Genomic DNA, 17,815 nt, shown 5'->3' on the forward strand with positions numbered 1-17,815 from the left:
ACTAATGATTGGACTCAATGATCTTGAAGATCTTTTCCAATCTAAGAAATTCTGTAAATTCTGTGATTCTGTAATAATGTTAAGAGGTACTGAACTGGCTTACACTGAGGAATTCATTTAAAAATCCCAACTCATTTATACCCTAATTACTATTAGATTAGGACCACATCTAATCTCAATGTAATTATATATTACCTGTGTATATGGATTAGCTCTAGGAGGAGATCTCATGTTTGCATAGAAGTCTTTATTTAATTCAATTAAAAGGAGAAAATACCTTCCCAACCCTGGCATCATTTGTCTACCTCATTTGCATGTATACATTTTAAATTCCAAAACAGAAAAAAAATAGATTACCAGTCTGTGAGTGCCCATACCTACTACAATTCACAGTCTATCACAATTTTATGTTCCCAATTTGAATAGGCTGGTATTCCCCTGTACTCAGCACTGGTCAGACCACACCTTGAGTACTGTGTCCAGTTCTGGGCCCCTCAATTCAAGAAGGATGTTGAGGTGCTGGAACATGTCCAGAGAAGGGCAACAAAGCTGGTGAGGGGCCTGGAGCACAAATCCTATGAGGAGAGGTTGAGGGAGCTGGGCCTGTTTAGCCTGGAGAAGAGGAGGCTCAGGGGTGATCTTATTACTGTCTACAACTACCTGAAGGGGCATTGTAGCCAGGTGGGGGGTGGCCTCTTCTCCCAGGCAACCAGCAATAGAACAAGGGGACACAGTCTCAAGTTGTGCCAGGGTAGGTATAGACTGGATATTAGGAAGAAGTTCTTCACAGAGAGAGTGATTTGCCATTGGAATGGGCTGCCCAGGGAGGTGGTGGAGGCACCGTCCCTGGGGGTCTTCAAGAAAAGACTGGATGAGGCACTTAGTGCCATGGTCTAGTTGATTGGATAGGGCTGGGGGATAGGTTGGACTGGCTGATCTTGGAGGTCTCTTCCAACCTGGTTGATTCTATGATTCTATTCTATTTCTCCAGCCCGTATTTCTGACAGGTATGTACTGAAAAAGGGAGAAAGACTGCAAAGCCTTAAGAGAGCAAGTATTTAAAACCTGCTTAATGCTTGCAGTGTCCAGCAATTACAGGAATGCAAAACTGCAGCACTGAAGTTGCTGACAAAGTGCTTTTTGCTAGTGGGCTCTTTGCTGGGTACAGGAATCATAGAATCAGTCAGGGTTGGAAGGGGACCATAAGGATCAGGCTGGCCAGAGCCTCATACAGCCTGGCCTTAAACATCTCCAGGGATGGGGCCTCAGCCACCTCCCTGGGGCAACCTATTCCAGTGTCTCACTACTCTCATGGTGAAAACTTCCTTCTCATGTGCAGCCTGAACCTACCCATCTCCAGCTTTGCTCCATTTGCTCTAGTCCTGTCACTACCTGTGCTAGTTTGAAGCAGGCTAGAATGTTTTGGTGAAAAGAACTAGATAATTGGCTATGAAAGGAAAACATGGTTGTGTCTCTTCTCTCACAGTCCTGCTGAGAAGTCTGGGAACAAGAAGTAAACATTAGATAACATTCTCCATTTTGTTCTCTCTCTGCCTTTGTCTTCAGACTGAGCCACATCTCCTTAACCTCACTGCCACTAACCTTCCTTCTTAACCTCTTGGCTGCACCTCCATTCTTTTCTCAGGATTGGGGTAAGGTTGAGAGGGGTAGGGGGAGGTGTTGGGGTGGTTTGAGAACCCCTCCTGGGGACTCAGGTTTCTGAGAGGGGAGTTGTGCTTCTGTATTATTTATCCTTTGTATATTTCTGTATTGGGCACTGGAATGGGCTGCCTGGGGAGGTGGTGGAGTCGTCGTCCCTGGGGCAGTTCAAGGCAAGGTTGGACGTGGCACTTGGTGCCATGGTCTAGCCTTGGGCACTGTGGTAAAGGGTTGGACTTGATGATCTGTGAGGTCTCTTCCAACCTTGGTGATACTGTGATATATTGTAAATAGCTGCTTGCATATTCTGCTAGCTGTAAATAAATAGCTTCATTTATATTTCTGGAGCCCTTCTGAGTTAGCTGGGGCAAATTCAAAAGTGTGGGGGGCGGGTTACAGCCCAAACCATCACACTACCTGATAGCCTGATAGGAAGACTAATTAGGAAGACTAGTCAAAGCCTGAAGCAACCTCCTCATTTCTTGTGAGATACTGGAGCATTAGCTCTCCACCTGACAGATCCTTGACTTAATTGATGAGGCTCCACAACCACAGCTTTCCTATAGTGTGTGATTTACAGAGCTGGCTCTAGAGAAGTTCAAGGTAAGCTGTTTGTACCCATGTCACTTTGGATGTGTCTTATTTTGTAAGCAATTAAAATAATAGTTCACGTTTTATACTTTTAAGATGTTACTGTTTGTGGTTCTCTCAAATTTTAAGCATTTTGAGTGCCACAGACCTCTTTGGAAAGCTTGCAGGGTAAATGGAGGCTTCTGCTGAGCAGCTGATAGGGGAACTCACACTTACATGAAAAGTGTGTCTAAAATCAGGGGGTTACTGTAAATCTCCTGATTTGATGCACATTCTTGCTGAAATGTTGCAGGAGTAGCTTGAGTATCCTGCAGCTTCTGCTTCTCACTTGTAGCTTCAGCCTGGTGTATTTAGAAATTCATTGAAAGTTGAACTTTTAAAAGAGGAGTTATCAGCTGTCCTTAGATTTAAAACCCCCAGTTAAATCATTGGCTTACCTTCCTTCCCTCCTTTATAATGCTACTCATTCTTACCATTTGTGCAAGGTTTCACCTCAACACAAGGGGGAACTTCTTTACTGTAAGGGTCACAGAGCACTGGAACAGGCTCCCCAGAGAGGTTGTGGAGTCTCCTTCTCTGGAGCCTCTCAAGGTCTGTCTGGATGCATTCCTCTGTGATCTGTGCTATATTGTGTGGTCCTGCTCCGGCAGGAGGGTTGGACTCGATGATCTCTTTGAGTCCCTTCCAACCCCTAACATCTTGTGATCCTGTAATTTGCAAGTCAAAGTCACAACTTGGGGAGATTTTCGAGTTTGTGATGCTTGAACATTGAGTGCATATCTATTTATTTAACTTTAAGTAGGGAAAATAAAAGAGGTAAAACTACTTTTGAACTATTTTACAAACCAAGTGAGTGCACAGTATGTAATACTATGTTGTGTGCTAGATAACATTGATAAGAAATTGACCTCTGAAGTAAGAAAGGAAAAAAAAAAGCTGTTTTTCAGCTCAGCAGGAGGCATTCAAGCAAGTGCAACAAGGCTAAATAATGAGGACAGATCAGCTTTTCAGTTGCTTTATTCCACTCTTAGCTTTGAGAGGTGGATGCTGCATCTTGATTGCTGTGGCATTCATACTTCCAGCTATGTATATGATCTAGAGAAACAATGTTGTTGTTGTGCCTTACCAAATCTGGCTATTAAATGTAATTTTTGTGGCTAGCACAGCTGGTGAACTGATACGACTTCATAGAACCGACCAGGTTGGAAGAGACCTCCAGAATCATCCAGTCCAATTTATCTCCCAGCCCTGTCCAATCAACTAGACCTTGGCACTAAGTGCCTCATCCAGGCTTTTCTTGAATGCCTTCAGGGACAGCAAGTCCACCACTTCCCTGAGCAGCCCATTAGAATGCCAATCACTCTCTCTCACTTCCTCCTAACATCCAGCCTAGACCTCACCTGGCACAACTTGAGACTGTGTCCCCTTGTTCTGTTGCTGGTTGCCTGGCAGAAGAGACCAACCCCCACCTGGCTACAGACTCCCTTCAGGTAGTTGTAGACAGCAATGAGGTCACCCCTGAGCCTCCTCTTCTCCAGGCTGCACACCCCCAGCTCCCTCAGCCTCTCCTCACAGGGCTGTGTTCCAGGCCCCTTACCAGCTTTGTTACCCTTCTCTGGACGCATTCCAGTATCTCAGCATCTCTCTTCAATTGAGGAGCCCAAAACTGGACATAGGACTCAAGGTGTAGCCTGACCAGTGTTGAGTACAGGGGAAGAATAACCTCCCTTGTCCTTCTGGCCACACTGTTCCTGATCCAGGCCAGGATGCCAGGATATATTTGAAACCTCTTGTAACTTTTTGGCTGAAGTGTGTGTTGAGGTTGATAAGGATAGTGGTGACATACTTGTTAAAATACTTCTCTGAAACACAGAGTTATTGGATCTGCAACTTGGGTATTCAGACTGCCAAGTCTATTTTCAGGCTAAGAGTCAAGAAAAGAGGGACAATTATTCAAGTTATTATTCAGTAAAGGTTTGAAACTTGCATTCATAATTTACCCCAGCTAAAACCAAAAGAGAAATAACTTTACCTGGAAGAGAAGAAACAGCAATATTGTTCTCCACCATCTACTTATGTCAACTTGTATCAGATTTTACTGAATTGGATTTTGAAGCAGAGGTACCATTACAACTGCGACCAGTTCTATTAAGTCTTCTTCTCTCACTTTGTGCTGCACAGAAGTCTCTAACTTCTCATTTGAATGCTCAGACACAGTCCTCTAAGTGATCATGTAGATCTTTTTTTTCCAGAGGTTTTAGATGTTGTAGACGAGTCTGTCAGAGTAGATACCAGTTATGCTTTAGCATTAGCCAAAAATAATGACGCTTCATTGTTACTGAACTAACATAACATAGCTAATCAAACCTGGCCACCTACATATGTGTTCCAACCTACCAAACACTGAGGGGGAAGAAAATTGGAGTGGTGGGATCATCATTTGGCAGATACATACAATAAATTAGTTATTTCCCTAAGGTTTTTCACTGAACAAGCAGTGCAGCCAAGTAGCTGCCACTGAGGCACCAAGCTCACATTGTAAGGGAATGTAGTAAGAAGAAAGAGGAGGCTCAGAGGTGACCTTATTGCTGTCTACAACTACCTGAGGGGTGGTTGTGGCCAGGAGGAGGTTGCTCTCTTCTCTCAGGTGGCCAGCGCCAGAACAAGAGGACACAGCCTCAGGCTGCGCCAGGGGAGATTTAGGCTGGAGGTGAGGAGAAAGTTCTTCACTGAGAGAGTCATTGGACACTGGAATGGGCTGCCTGGGGAGGTGGTGGAGTCGCCGTCCCTGGGGCTGTTCAAGGCAGGATTGGACGTGGCTCTTGGTGCCATGGTCTGGCCTTGAGCTCTGTGGTAAAGGGTTGGACTTGATGATCTGTGAGGTCTCTTCCAACCCTGATGATACTGTGATACTGTGAAATCATTAATACAAACATAAAACAGTCACTGATTCTTTGGAAGATAAGATGGATGAGATATACAGACTGAATGGGGTAGGTAAACATTCTCAGCTGTATGTTTTGGGCTAAATTGAGGCAGCAGTGTAAGCAGCCTCAGCTACTGAAAGCTGCTTGGGTCAGAGCTCTGAGTGAAGTGTAAAAGCACCGCAGCCTCTGCCCACCCGCCAGGGCTTTGGCTGCCTGTGCTTGGGGCAGCTCTGATACAGTGCAGCAGTGTGCCCTGGGACCAGGCTGCTGTGAATAGAGCTGTGAGACAGTGTCACTGGGTCTGTGCTCAGGAGCTGCATTTACAGTCAGGTGTGAGGCTGTAGATGTGCCTGCCCCCAGTTCTGTAACATACTGTGAAAGTCTTGTGATCTAATCTCCATCCTATTTTCACTTGGCTACCTGGATTGCCTACAGACCTGTTTGTCACTATGGCTTTTCTGACGCTACTAGATGTTTTGCTGATCCTGGTTACTGTTACCAGCTTGCTTTAGTCGTCTTGCTGAAGCATTGCACGGATGCTGCTGCAGCTCGCCTAGAGGTCACACTGAATGCATGTCTGGAGTTCTGCTCTCTGCCGCTATCTGCTCTGGTGGGAAGTAGATTTTGCTCCCTGTGAGAATGTAAAGGAATGTGAAGACTTGCAATTCATGTGGAAGAGATCAGATCCATAGGATCCTGTTCTGTTGCTGGTTGCCTGGCAGAAGAGACCAACCCCCAGCTGGCTACAACCTCCCTTCAGGTAGTTGTAGACAGCAATGAGGTCTCCCCTGAGCCTCCTCTTCTCCAGGCTAAACACCCCCAGCTCCCTCAGCCTCTCCTTACAGGGTTTGTGTTCCAGGCCCCTCACCAGCTTTGTCACCCTTCTCTGGACATGTTTCAGTACCTCAATCTCTCTCTTGAATTGAGGAGGCCAGAACCGGACATGGGACTCGAGATGTGGCCTGTCTAGTGCTGAGTACAGGGGAGGAATAACCTCCCTTGTCCTGCTGGCCACACTGCTCCTGAACCTTGACTTGTTTTGAAAAGGATTCTGACACTCTGCATGTAAAAGTTCTCATAAGAACCCTGTTTTTTCCATAGCATAGTGGTATTGCTGTAAACATCATGCAGTGATTATGATTTCACTGTTTTTATTTGAAGATGTGCAGTGCTAATACTTATCCCTCAACTTCAGTATCATTTTAGAACGGCTATCCTGAGAAGTAGGTAATGTTAGAAAGCAGGTGAATTATCAGTGCAGAGAGGCATAGCCATCAATAGGCTGCAAAACACACTTTTTAAAATCATGCTTTCACAGCCGTGGCCCAGAGTCTGCTGTAACACTGTATGCTCTAAAAGCTGCAAATATATTGTGGAAAACACTGATGAAGCCATTACTGCTCCATCCATTTGTTCATAGTATATATCATTATTCAAGAAATTTAAGAACTGTAATGATGGAAAATCACACAGAAAGAAAAGAAAAGGAACATGGACTTTGTCAGAAACAAGGGCTACATTTTTATTCAAGAGGCCCATAATGATGGAAAATCACAGTGAAAGGCAGAGACGAAACAGGGATCCCATAAAGGACTGACACACCACAGTGGCACAAGTAGCAGAACAGTCATAGCAAGTGGATAAAAATAAAAACAAAATTAACTAGAGGAGAGCTGGACTCGGGGCTGAAGCACAAAGCAGAAACAAATCACAGCAAATGCTGAAGATTAATTTCAAAGAGTCTGCTGAGAACGATGGAGAGACAAGTTACATCAATATTAATGAAGCTGAAATAGAACTCCAAATGACCACGAGCATAAATTGGCACACAAAACATTTCCTTTTAAATAGGTTGGAGATTGGATCACGAGACCTTCACAAGAACGATCAGCATCCACAAAAGAAGTTATTATGGGAATTGTGATAAACAATCACAACATAAATCTTAAAAAAAAAGAACTATAGAAATATTAATTATAGCAGATTTATTTCAAAACAATGCTTTATAGATTATGTATTCAGGAAAAGAATAGGAAAAGATTCTTTTCTGATACCAAATGTTCTATAAACATCTTAAGGGGATCCTATATAAACTCAGGTATTGAGTCTTCCATTTTTTCCAAGCGGTCTAAGGGAGCTAGGCACCTCAAGTCCTTAGTAATGTATTCCACTTTCACAGTATCACCAAGGTTGGAAGAGACCTCATAGATCATCAAGTCCAACCCTTTACCACAGAGCTCAAGGCCAGACCATGGCACCAAGTGCCACGTCCAATCTTGCCTTGAACAGCCCCAGGGACGGCGACTCCACCACCTCCCCGGGCAGCCCATTCCAGTGTCCAATGACTCTCTCAGTGAAGAACTTTCTCCTCACCTCCAGCCTAAATTTCCCCTGGCATAGCTTGAGGCTGTGTCCTCTCGTTCTGGTGCTGGCCACCTGAGAGAAGAGAGCAACCTCCTCCTGGCCACAACCTCCCCTCAGGTAGTTGTAGACAGCAATGAGGTCTCCCCTGAGCCTCCTCTTCTCCAGGCTAACCAATCCCAGCTCCCTCAGCCTCTCCTCGTAGGGCTGTGCTCAAGGCCTCTCACCAGTCTCGGTCATATAGCATACAAGGAAGTATTATTACTCACCTTGAAGTGAAAAAAAATCAAAAATCTATGTTCTATATACAAGTTGGCAGTCAGAGCTTTCTCCAGGTGTGAGACAAACTTTCCTTCCCCAATTACTTAAGCTACCTACTCGCATTAGACAGCCAGGACTACAGGCTGTGGAGCTGTCAGAGGTTCTCATGTTCTTGACATTAAAAAATTCTGCCCTGCTGGCTGACAACTGTGTTTGCTTCTCAGCAGATGGTTAAAAACAACGGATCACAGTGTAAGAATCTGATTTCTCAAAAAAGACCAAGACAAAAGTGTAATTTCTTAGGTGACATTGTCAGGAGCCCTGTAAATTGTAACTGGCATTTCAAGCGTTGTAAGATCTTCCTTAACAGTAAAGCAGAGGGAGTGAGTACCTTTCCCAATACAGGTCACTCTTGTCTTTGAAAATTCCTTGTGATGGGCAAAAATTCAGTGTTCTAGAGAGACAACCAAATTGTTCTGTTTCACTTGCATAACTTAAATACAAAATCTCTAGTAGTTTAACATGAAAGTGGATGCGTGTTGTTCCTTCACAGAATCATAGAATCAACCAGGTTGGAAGAGACCTCCAAGATCATCCAGTCCAACCTAGCACCCAGCCCTAGCCAGTCAACTAGACCATGGCACTAAATGCCTCATCCAGGCTTTTATTGAATACCTCCAGGGATGGTGACTCCACCACCTCCCTGGGCAGCCCATTCCAATGCCAATCACTCTCTCTGGGAAGAACTTCCTCCTAACATCCAGCCTAGACCTCCCCTGGTACAGGGGGAGGTACACAACTTGAGATTGTATCCCCTTGCTCTATTGCTGCTTGCCTGGGAGAAGAGGCCAACCCCCACCTGGCTACAGCCTCCCTTCAGGTAGTTGTAGACAGCAATGAGGTCACCCCTGAGCCTCCACTTCTCCAGGCTAAACACCCCCAGCTCCCTCAGCCTCTCCTCACAGGGCTGTGTTCCAAGCCCCTCACCAGCTTTGTTGTCCTTCTCTGGACCCGTTCCAGTATCTCAACATCTCTCTTGAATTGAGGAGCCCAGAACTGGACACAGGACTCAAGGTGTGGCCTGACCAGTGCTGACTACAGGGGAAGAATAACCTCCCTTGTCCTACTGGCCACACTGTTCCTGATACAGGTCAGGATGCCATTGGCTCTCTTGGCCTCCTGGGCACACTGCTGGCTCATCTTCAGCTACTATCTACCAGTACCCCCAGGTCCCTTTCTGTCTGGCTGCTCTCCAGCCACTCTGTCCCCAGCCTGTAGTGCTGCTTGGGGTTGTTGTGGCAAAAGTGCAGAACTCTGCACTTGGCCTTGTTAAATCTCACTCCACTGGCCTCTGCCCACCCTTCCTCTCATAGCAGGTCATTGACTTCAGTACCTTCCTACAGCTTATCAGGAGCAGTTTACTCCACTTCAGGGTTCTGTCTGGCTGTAAATGCACTAATATTTCCTTTGAATTGTAGTAAAGATGTAATGATCTAAGTAAAGCTACCAAGACAAATAAAAATACTTTGTGAGCCAGAGATGTAGACTTCATTTGGCAGAACAGCTGTTTGCAGTAGGCCACGCTCTCATGTTTCATCAGGGTGGCAAGAATTAAATAGTGGCACCCCACAGTTAAACTCTGGTTGAAATTGCCTGTGCAGAAATGATTTGGGTTCTGAAGTACCTATTAGTCAAATTTGTATCCAAGCATCCATGCTGTTAAGTCATGCTTTGGTTGCACCCACAAAAATACCAGGATTGTAAGGCAACAGGACTTCCATAACCACGCTTTATTTCTTAACACAGTGCTAATAAACTTTACTTCTGGATAAATATTTCCCCAGTGTCCCATAATAGGATTTAATTATTTTCAGAACTCTTCTTCAGAAGTGTTCTCAAGCAGACAGCTGATCAGTGAGCACTTCAGGTGTGCCCTCTTCTGTCCTGCTCTCTGCATTCTCCATCCCGGTGAGCAGCAGAGTGGGACAGTGATCTCTTCTTATTCCTGACATGAATGCAATTCTCATTTGGGGAACATAGGATTCCTATCCCCCGCAGTGAATAAAATCAAATCTAAGTATTTTTCTTAGACCACTAGCATTTTTTTGTCCCTTTCACATCTTATGGTTTCATGCACAGAAAAGAAAAAAAAGCAAAAAGTGCTTATGTTAGAATGGTCCTAAGCATCTTTGAAGCCTAGTGTGATGGTTTGGGTGTTACCTCCACCCCCTACACTTAAGAAAATCACCCAGACTAGACTCAGACAAGCTGAGAATTAAGGTGAAGCTTTATATTTACAGCTTAGCACAATATACAAGCAGGTATTGACAATCTATACAGCTATAGACAGAAATATACAAGTTAAAAAGGTTATACCAAAACACAATAGCCCTCCCAGAAACCTGAGTCCCCAGGAAGGGGGGGACTCCCTTCCACCCCTCTACCTTATCCCAGACTTTGCCTTACATTCAAGGTGAGATTGGAGAATCAGCCAGGGGGGATAGAATGCAGAAGGATTAGTTATACAGACAGCAGGTAAGGGAGAGAAGTGCATGCAGTCAGAGCCAGAGAGCAACTGTGTTTTCTATGTTTGTGTTCTTCTTTTTATACATCTCAGCAAGCCTATGAGTGAAATAGACATCCCCATGGTTTCCTTTTCACAGCCTATCATCTAATTCTTCTCACTAAAATATTCCAGCTAGCTTCAAACTTGCACACCTAGAAAAAGCCTGGTATTCCCCACTCCACACTCAGTCTCAGTTTAAGAATTATTTTTATTCAAGGCTGGTACTGGTTGCCATTTTGCTAGGCTACTGAAAAGTTCAAAGTAGACTTGTAATTTTTGAGCTAAAAATTTCATTAATTCCCAGGTATTTTTTTGTACTTTAGTATCTCTCTGCTTATCTGAGTCTAATTTTTACTGAGAGAAGTTAAATCCTTAGCTGTGAGAAGAAAGAAAAAAAACCCAACAATAACCTATATCAGCATTCTTCAGCTGAGAAACACAACTAGTCAAAATATAGGTAAGACAGGCACTTCACACACACTGCTCAGCTCTCACTTGGGGCTGTGCCTTCTTCGTGGTGGTCTGGTCTCTGTGGCTGACTCTGCCTTTAACTCTCTAATCCACCTAACCCCTTTTTCCTCTAACCTCCTTGCCATCTTTTTTTTTGACATCTCACCTCAGATCTCCAGATTTATCATGTGAGATATACATGGGTTGATCTGGTTATTTCTGAAGGGAGGGAAAGAAGGAGGGGGAAGGGGGTTTGGGTCGGGAGCTCTCCTGGGGACTTAGATTGTTTCTGGGAGGGGTATTGTGTTTCTGTGTTACTTTTAATTTGTATATATTTGTGTACATCTGCTTGTATATTGTGCTAAGCTGTAAATACAGCTTCATTCTTCATTTCCAGCTCGGCTGAGTCTAGTTTGGGTGATTTCATGGCGGGGAGGGTGTGTGTGAAACACCCAAACCATCACACTCTCTCTTCTTTGCTTTCTTTGTCCTTCTTTGAGTGAATCTTTCACTATTCTCACTGTGAAAATCTCAGTATGCCTGTTAGTTTTTCTTCTGAGATTTATATGTATTTAGTTAGGAAATTCAGTTATGAATTTTCAAATTCATTATCTAGAATGATTATTAACAGATGCCAGAGCAGACTGTTCTGCATGATATGCCTCTAGACTAACAAAGTCTGGGATATTGCAGAAAGGGGTGGGAGATGCTTTATGCCACTATAACAATCCCGAACAACTTTGGAGCAGCATTAACAACCTGTTACCATTCTTAAAACAAGGACAATTAGTACCATACAAAAGCATGAAAATGAGTAAATGTAAATGCAAAGTTTAGTATGAATGTAAGCATATAAAGAGCAGTATAAGGTTAGATTTTCTCTGGAAATTGATGCATCCACAGCTAAAATAACAAATCTTACTGAACCCTAACAAACCTTTTCAAGTACTCTATTAAAACACAGTTTGGTTTGATGATGACTGGTTTTAAACTTCACAGAACTCAGTGAACACCATTTAGTTTGGACTGTGTCCTTGAGTTTTAGTACTGAGTGTATTTAATAGTGGGAGCCATCCAGTTCCCTCCAAGTGGCAAAGACCCAGGCAATTCAGGAGCGGTGGTGTGTAAAAGCAACTGTGTTATTCTCACCCCCTGGGTTGCACTGAACATTGCATGGTCACAGCAAGGATCAGGAGCTCTGTCTTTATTCTTTCAGCTCTACAAAAGCACTTATTTTTGCAGTTAAGGGTGACTTTGCAGTAAATATATGTTCTGGGCAGGAAAAAGCAAAGGGTATGTTGGTGGCACAAACCACAAGGTGTTCATTTTATTATTCTCCCTTAAACATTGTTTTTAATAAGGTAGAGTTGCTCCAGGGCTGCTTGACTTCTGCACGTGTTCCAGCTGTACAATAAGCTGTAGTTGTGCAGTACTTCTGTGCTGAGGAGCTGACATTGAGATGGCTGCCATGTAGATGGTTTTTTCTTCATTTTCCTCTCTCTTTTTTTTTTTCCCTATTAAACTTATAAACCACACTGTGATACAGTTAAGATTATTATGGTATGCCAGTTTAAAATAAGGTTTTCACCGTCCTGATAGATTTAGATAGAAACATTCAACCAAGTAAGTCAAACCATGACTCTAAAAGCAACTTGAAATCTAAAGATTATAATATGGGTCAAGAACTGGCTGGAGGGCTGGGTGCAGAGAGTGGTGGTGAATGGTGCCACATCCAGTTGGCAGCTGTCACTAGTGGTGTTCCCCACAGATCAATGCTGGGCCCAGTCCTGTTCAATATCTTTATTGATGATCTGGGCGAGGGATTGAGTCCAGCATCAGTAAGTTTGCAGATGACACCAAGCTAGGAGCAGGTGTGGAGCTGTTGGAGGGTAGGAGAGCCCTGCAGAGGGATCTGGGAAGGCAGAGGCCAATGGGATGAGATTTAACAAGGTCAAGTGCAGGGTTCTACACTTTGGCCACAACAACCCCAAGCAGTGCTACAGGCACAGGGGACAGCGTGGCTGAGAGTAGCCAGGAAGAAAGAGATTTAGGGATACTGGTAGATAGTAGCTGAAAATGAGCTAGCAGTGTGCTCAGGTGACATCCTGGCCTGTATTAGGAACAGTGTGGCCAGTAGGACAAGGAAGTTATTCTTCCCCTGTACTCAACGCTGGTCAGGCCACACCTTGAGTGCTGTGTCCAGTTCTGGGCTCCTCAATTCAAGCGAGATGTTGAGATACTGGAATGTGTCCAGAGAAGGGCAACAAAGCTGGTGAGGGGCCTGGAACACAGCCCTGTGAGGAGAGGCTAAGGGAGCTGGGGGTGTTTAGCCTGCAGAAGAGGAGGCTCAGGGGTGACCTCACTGTGGTCTACAACTACCTGAAGGGAGGTTGTAGCCAGGTGGGGGTTGGTCTCTTCTGCCAGGCAATCAGCAACAGAAGAAGGGGACACAGTCTCAAGTTGTGTCAGGAGAGGTCTAGGCTGGATGTTAGGAGGAAGTTGTTGCCAGAGAGAGTGATTGGCATTGGAATGGGCTGCCCAGGGAGGTGGTGGAGTTGCTGTTCCTGGAGGTGTTGAAGAAAAGCCTGGCTGAGGCACTTAGTGCCATGGTCTGGTTGATTGTCTAGGGCTGGGTGCTAGGTTGGACTGGATGATCTTGGAGGTCTCTTCCAAATTGGTTGATTCTCTGAAAATGGAATAAATTGAAACACTCCCCAAAAGGATCCCTTTGGAAACTTTGTGCCCTTGCTAATAGAACTAGGCAGAATTACTTCTTATTGTTGCTGTGAAATTGCCTTGCATAACCCTACTCTCAGTACAAGTTATGAATGTGGGCTGTCTGGGCTGTCTTGAAGTTTAGAAGAGTGGAAAGCTAAGACGTTTACTCCATTTCTGAAAAGGAAACTAATTTTGGGTACTGAAGTTTGTAACTTAGAGACATAAAAGATGCAGGGGCTGCTCTGCAGTTGGTTATCAATGTTATTTGGTAGTTCCATTATTTCTGAAGATTTACTGTAGTAATCCATCAGCTTCATTCAACAGCTAAAATTATTTTCATCTGAATTAGCTGGTTAATTGTTTTTGCCCTGTCCTCTTAAATGTGTTAGATTTTAAGATGCTAGAAAGACCACATTAGAATGGTGCCAGCAATAACTGACTACTATTGATTAGCATTACACTAGTAGAAAAGCTCTGAACAGCTATGGCATTCTTCTTCCCTCAGCCATATGTTGGCAAAAATCTCATGTCACTGGAAAGCAATATTTTTTTATTTGGAGTTCCAAATGAGACTTAGGATTTATGTCCCACCAGGACAGGACACTTTTACTACCAGGCAGGTTTAACCATGGCTCTCCTCCTTCTGCTGCAGGGTCTGGGAGTGAGTCAAATGAGCAAACAACAAGGGTTTGGCCCCAGCAAAGCCTTGAGGGCTAGGGGGCTTAGCATCACATGTCAGGTGTGCCCTCCCCATGCCTGTGTGGTCGAAGGAGGCAGGAAGCTTTGAAGCACCTTCAGGTGCTGTCTACAACTACCTGAAGGGTGGCTGTGGCCAGGAGGAGGTTGCTCTTTTCTCTCAGGTGGCCAGCACCAGAACAAGAGGACACAGCCTCGGGCTGCGCCAGGGGAAATTTAGGCTGGAGGTGAGGAGAAAGTTCTTCACTGAGAGAGTCATTGGACACTGGAATGGGCTGCCCGGGGAGGTGGTGGAGTTGCCGTCCCTGGAGCTGTTCAAGGCAGGATTGGACGTGGCACTTGGTGCCATGCTCTAGCCTTGAGCTGTGTGGTAAAGGGTTGGACTTGATGATCTGTGAGGTCTCTTCCAACCCTGATGATACTGTGATACTGTGAATTCATGGGCCAGAGCAATGGTGCTAGCGCCTGTTGGCCAGTTTGATGTTCAAATCAAGTATATAAAAGAGGATGAGTTAGAAGTCATGCCTTTCTGCATCAGCCTTTCTGCACCCTGCTTTCCTCTGTCAGCACAGAGCCTTCCTGCCTCTCCTCGTTTGCGGCTGGTTAAAGGCAGCCAGGTGTTGCAGCTAACGCTAGCCAGGCTCAGCAGCATCTTCTTCCCTCTGCCTGAAATATTTTGTATGCTACCCTGGGATCATTGCGAGTTTGAAAGCATCTTTGATACAGTAGACTTACTCAGGGACAAAAAGAGTGGTGAGTGCATATGCTGGAGTGAATGCTAAGACTCCATAGGCATAGTCAGAATTCTTCCTGTTCTCATGTTCTTATGTTCCAAGTTCTGATTGTTTAAACTGTTTTAATTCTGTGCATTTGCTTCCTGTCGACTGAAAAGCCAAAGAACCTCAGGGAATTCCCCCCATTTTTGAATATTAATAATAAAAAATAATATTCATACAGAAAATAAGCATCATAATTCATAAGGATTATTAATTGCCCAAAAATCTCAGGTCACTGGAAAGCAGTGTTTTTTTATTTGCAGTTCCAAATGAGACTTAGTAGAAGTATCCTTTCTTAGAGAAAAAGGGAAACAAAAAGGTGTTAGTGTTTGGTGGTGTGTGAGTGGTTTTTGGTGGTGTTGTGTTTTGTTTTCATTTTCATCCAAGATTATATTCCTTTTAGTTTGAAAGAGATGATATATAATCTGATGATACTCTCACCTTGACTCCTTTACTCTGGTGTTTTTTCAAGTTTTGTGAATTTTGTCTTGTGGACTTAAAATAGGACATACTCTAAGAACAGTTTTTACTGCCTTCTCTCCTTCAATTTTCTTAGCAGGCAAACACTTGATGGTACCTGTCTTTAATGGTTCAGAGAAGTGGAGCCTGAGTTCAAGAAAATGTCTTTAATTTTCTGAAGAGTCCTGGGCTGACTTCTATAACATTTTACAATTAATTTTTTTCATAGATCATAAATGTTTCATCTTTTCTTCTTGAAATCTCTGTTGTATTCCCAATTGTGCTAGTTTGAAGCTAGCTGGAATATTTTGGTGAGAAGAATTAGATTACAGGCTGTGAAAAGGAAACAATGGGGATGTCTACTTCACTCATAGGCTTGCTGAGATGCATAAAAGCAAGAGCATATAGATAACAGTTATCTATATTTATCTATGAATCTATATAGATATAGATAACACAGTTGCTGTGCATCTCTGGCTGTCTATGTAACTAATCCTTCTGCATTCTAACCCCCCTGGCCAATTCTCCAAACTCACCTTGCCTGTAAGGCAAAGTCTGGGATAAGGTAGAGGGGTGGAAGGGAGGTGGAAGGGTGATTGGTAGCCCCTCCTGGGGACTCTGGTTTCTGGGAGGGCTGTTATGTTTCTGCATTACCTTTTTAACTTGTATATTTCTGATGTGTATAAGAGTAAGAATGTAAAATATAGATAACACAGTCACTGCCTGGGCTTTGAGCTGCATTTTTCCTCTCTAACCTAGCCTGCCATCTCTCTGATTAATCCACTTGCTTCCTAACCCCCCTGGCCAACCCTCTAATCTTCCTTGGGCACAAGCCAACATCTAGGATAAGGTAGAGAGGGGTGGGAGAAGGTGGGAGGGGTGGAAGGGCAGTTGAGAGCCCCTCCTGGGGAGTCAGGTTTCTGGGAGGGCTGTTGTGTTTCTGTATTACTTTTTTAACTTGCATATTTCTGTCCATAGCTGTATAGATTGTAAATACCTGTTTGTATATTGTGCTAAGCTGTAAATATAAAGCTTCATCCTAACTTCCAGCTGGGATGAGTTTAGTCTGGGTGATATCATAAGAGTGGGGATGTGGGTAACACCCAAACCATCACACCAAATCACCCTCTCAAAAAGCTGCCTACTTTATTATTTATTCAATTGACAAACCATTGTTATAAATAAATCCCACTGTGTTTACAATGGGCTCCTCTTGATCACGCTCCATGTTTAGAAATATCTAGATAAGCATCAACAAAAACCTAGCAGTATGCCCAACCACCAGCCTTCCTTTGAATCCAGTGAGTACTGGGTGCTCAGGGCATTTTTGTGGGTGCTGAGTGTTCCGCTGCTTCCCGTTCCAATGCAGGATTATCCAGTAGTGAAAGAGAAGATCTGGAAAATTGAGCCTTCATCTCTATTTGCAGTGAACAACTTTACATTTGTGTCTTGATGTTTCCCTTTCGTTTATGTTATTATTTCCACAAGGGTCCAGGTTCTTGTTCAGCTTTCTTGCAAGCCATAATCATCTCAGAAAGCTTTTGGAGCTCACATTCAGTTAAGAAAAAAAAAGCTTATGGAGAAGGACATCCTAAATTATAGCATCACAGACTTTGACAGGGCCAATTTAGGATGAGAGAATTGTTTTCTTGCTGAAGACATTTATTTATTTTTGTCAAGTTCTTTTAACAGAAGTTAGATGAAAAAGGAAGTCTTCTTCAATAAAAAATATTGTAGAACACTCACAAAAAGAGACCGCATACAAAACTAAGTATTTGTGCTCCTAGTAGTAACATTAACACAGATTTATGACAGAAGGAAAAAAAAACTATATAGACACAGAATGTAGACATGGTGTAATCTTTATTGACTCAAAATCTTATTTCTTTTTTTGCTGTACAAAATCAAAACAGTGCTGCGCAGGGGTATTGGTGATTGTAATTGCTCTTACAGCTGGTTAACTGTCTTAATTCTCTCTATGGATTAAAATGGTATACTTGTTTGAAATGGAAAACGAAACAAGCAGCTTTATTCTGAGAACTGTCAGCTTATCCCCAGATGTACATGCTGTAGTACTTAATACTGCCTGGAAATATTGATTTCTGAAACTGGTCACTTCTCTCCAGAACAGACCCTGCGTGTCAAATCCAGCGTTGAATCCGAGACTGAATTACCAGGGTTTGTGTTCCTGCGTTCTTCCTATGGACAGCAAACTGACTTTGTGGAGCCAGTGCAGGTTATTAGAATAATGATCACTCATTATTCTGAATTTCTGTTTACAGGTTAAATAGATCCTTTGTGCAGAGATAATTCTTCTGTCACAATTGTGAACTTATGTAGAGCTGTTTTAC

This window comes from Pogoniulus pusillus, chromosome 2, assembly GCF_015220805.1.
Source record: "Pogoniulus pusillus isolate bPogPus1 chromosome 2, bPogPus1.pri, whole genome shotgun sequence".
NCBI lineage: Eukaryota > Metazoa > Chordata > Aves > Piciformes > Lybiidae > Pogoniulus > Pogoniulus pusillus.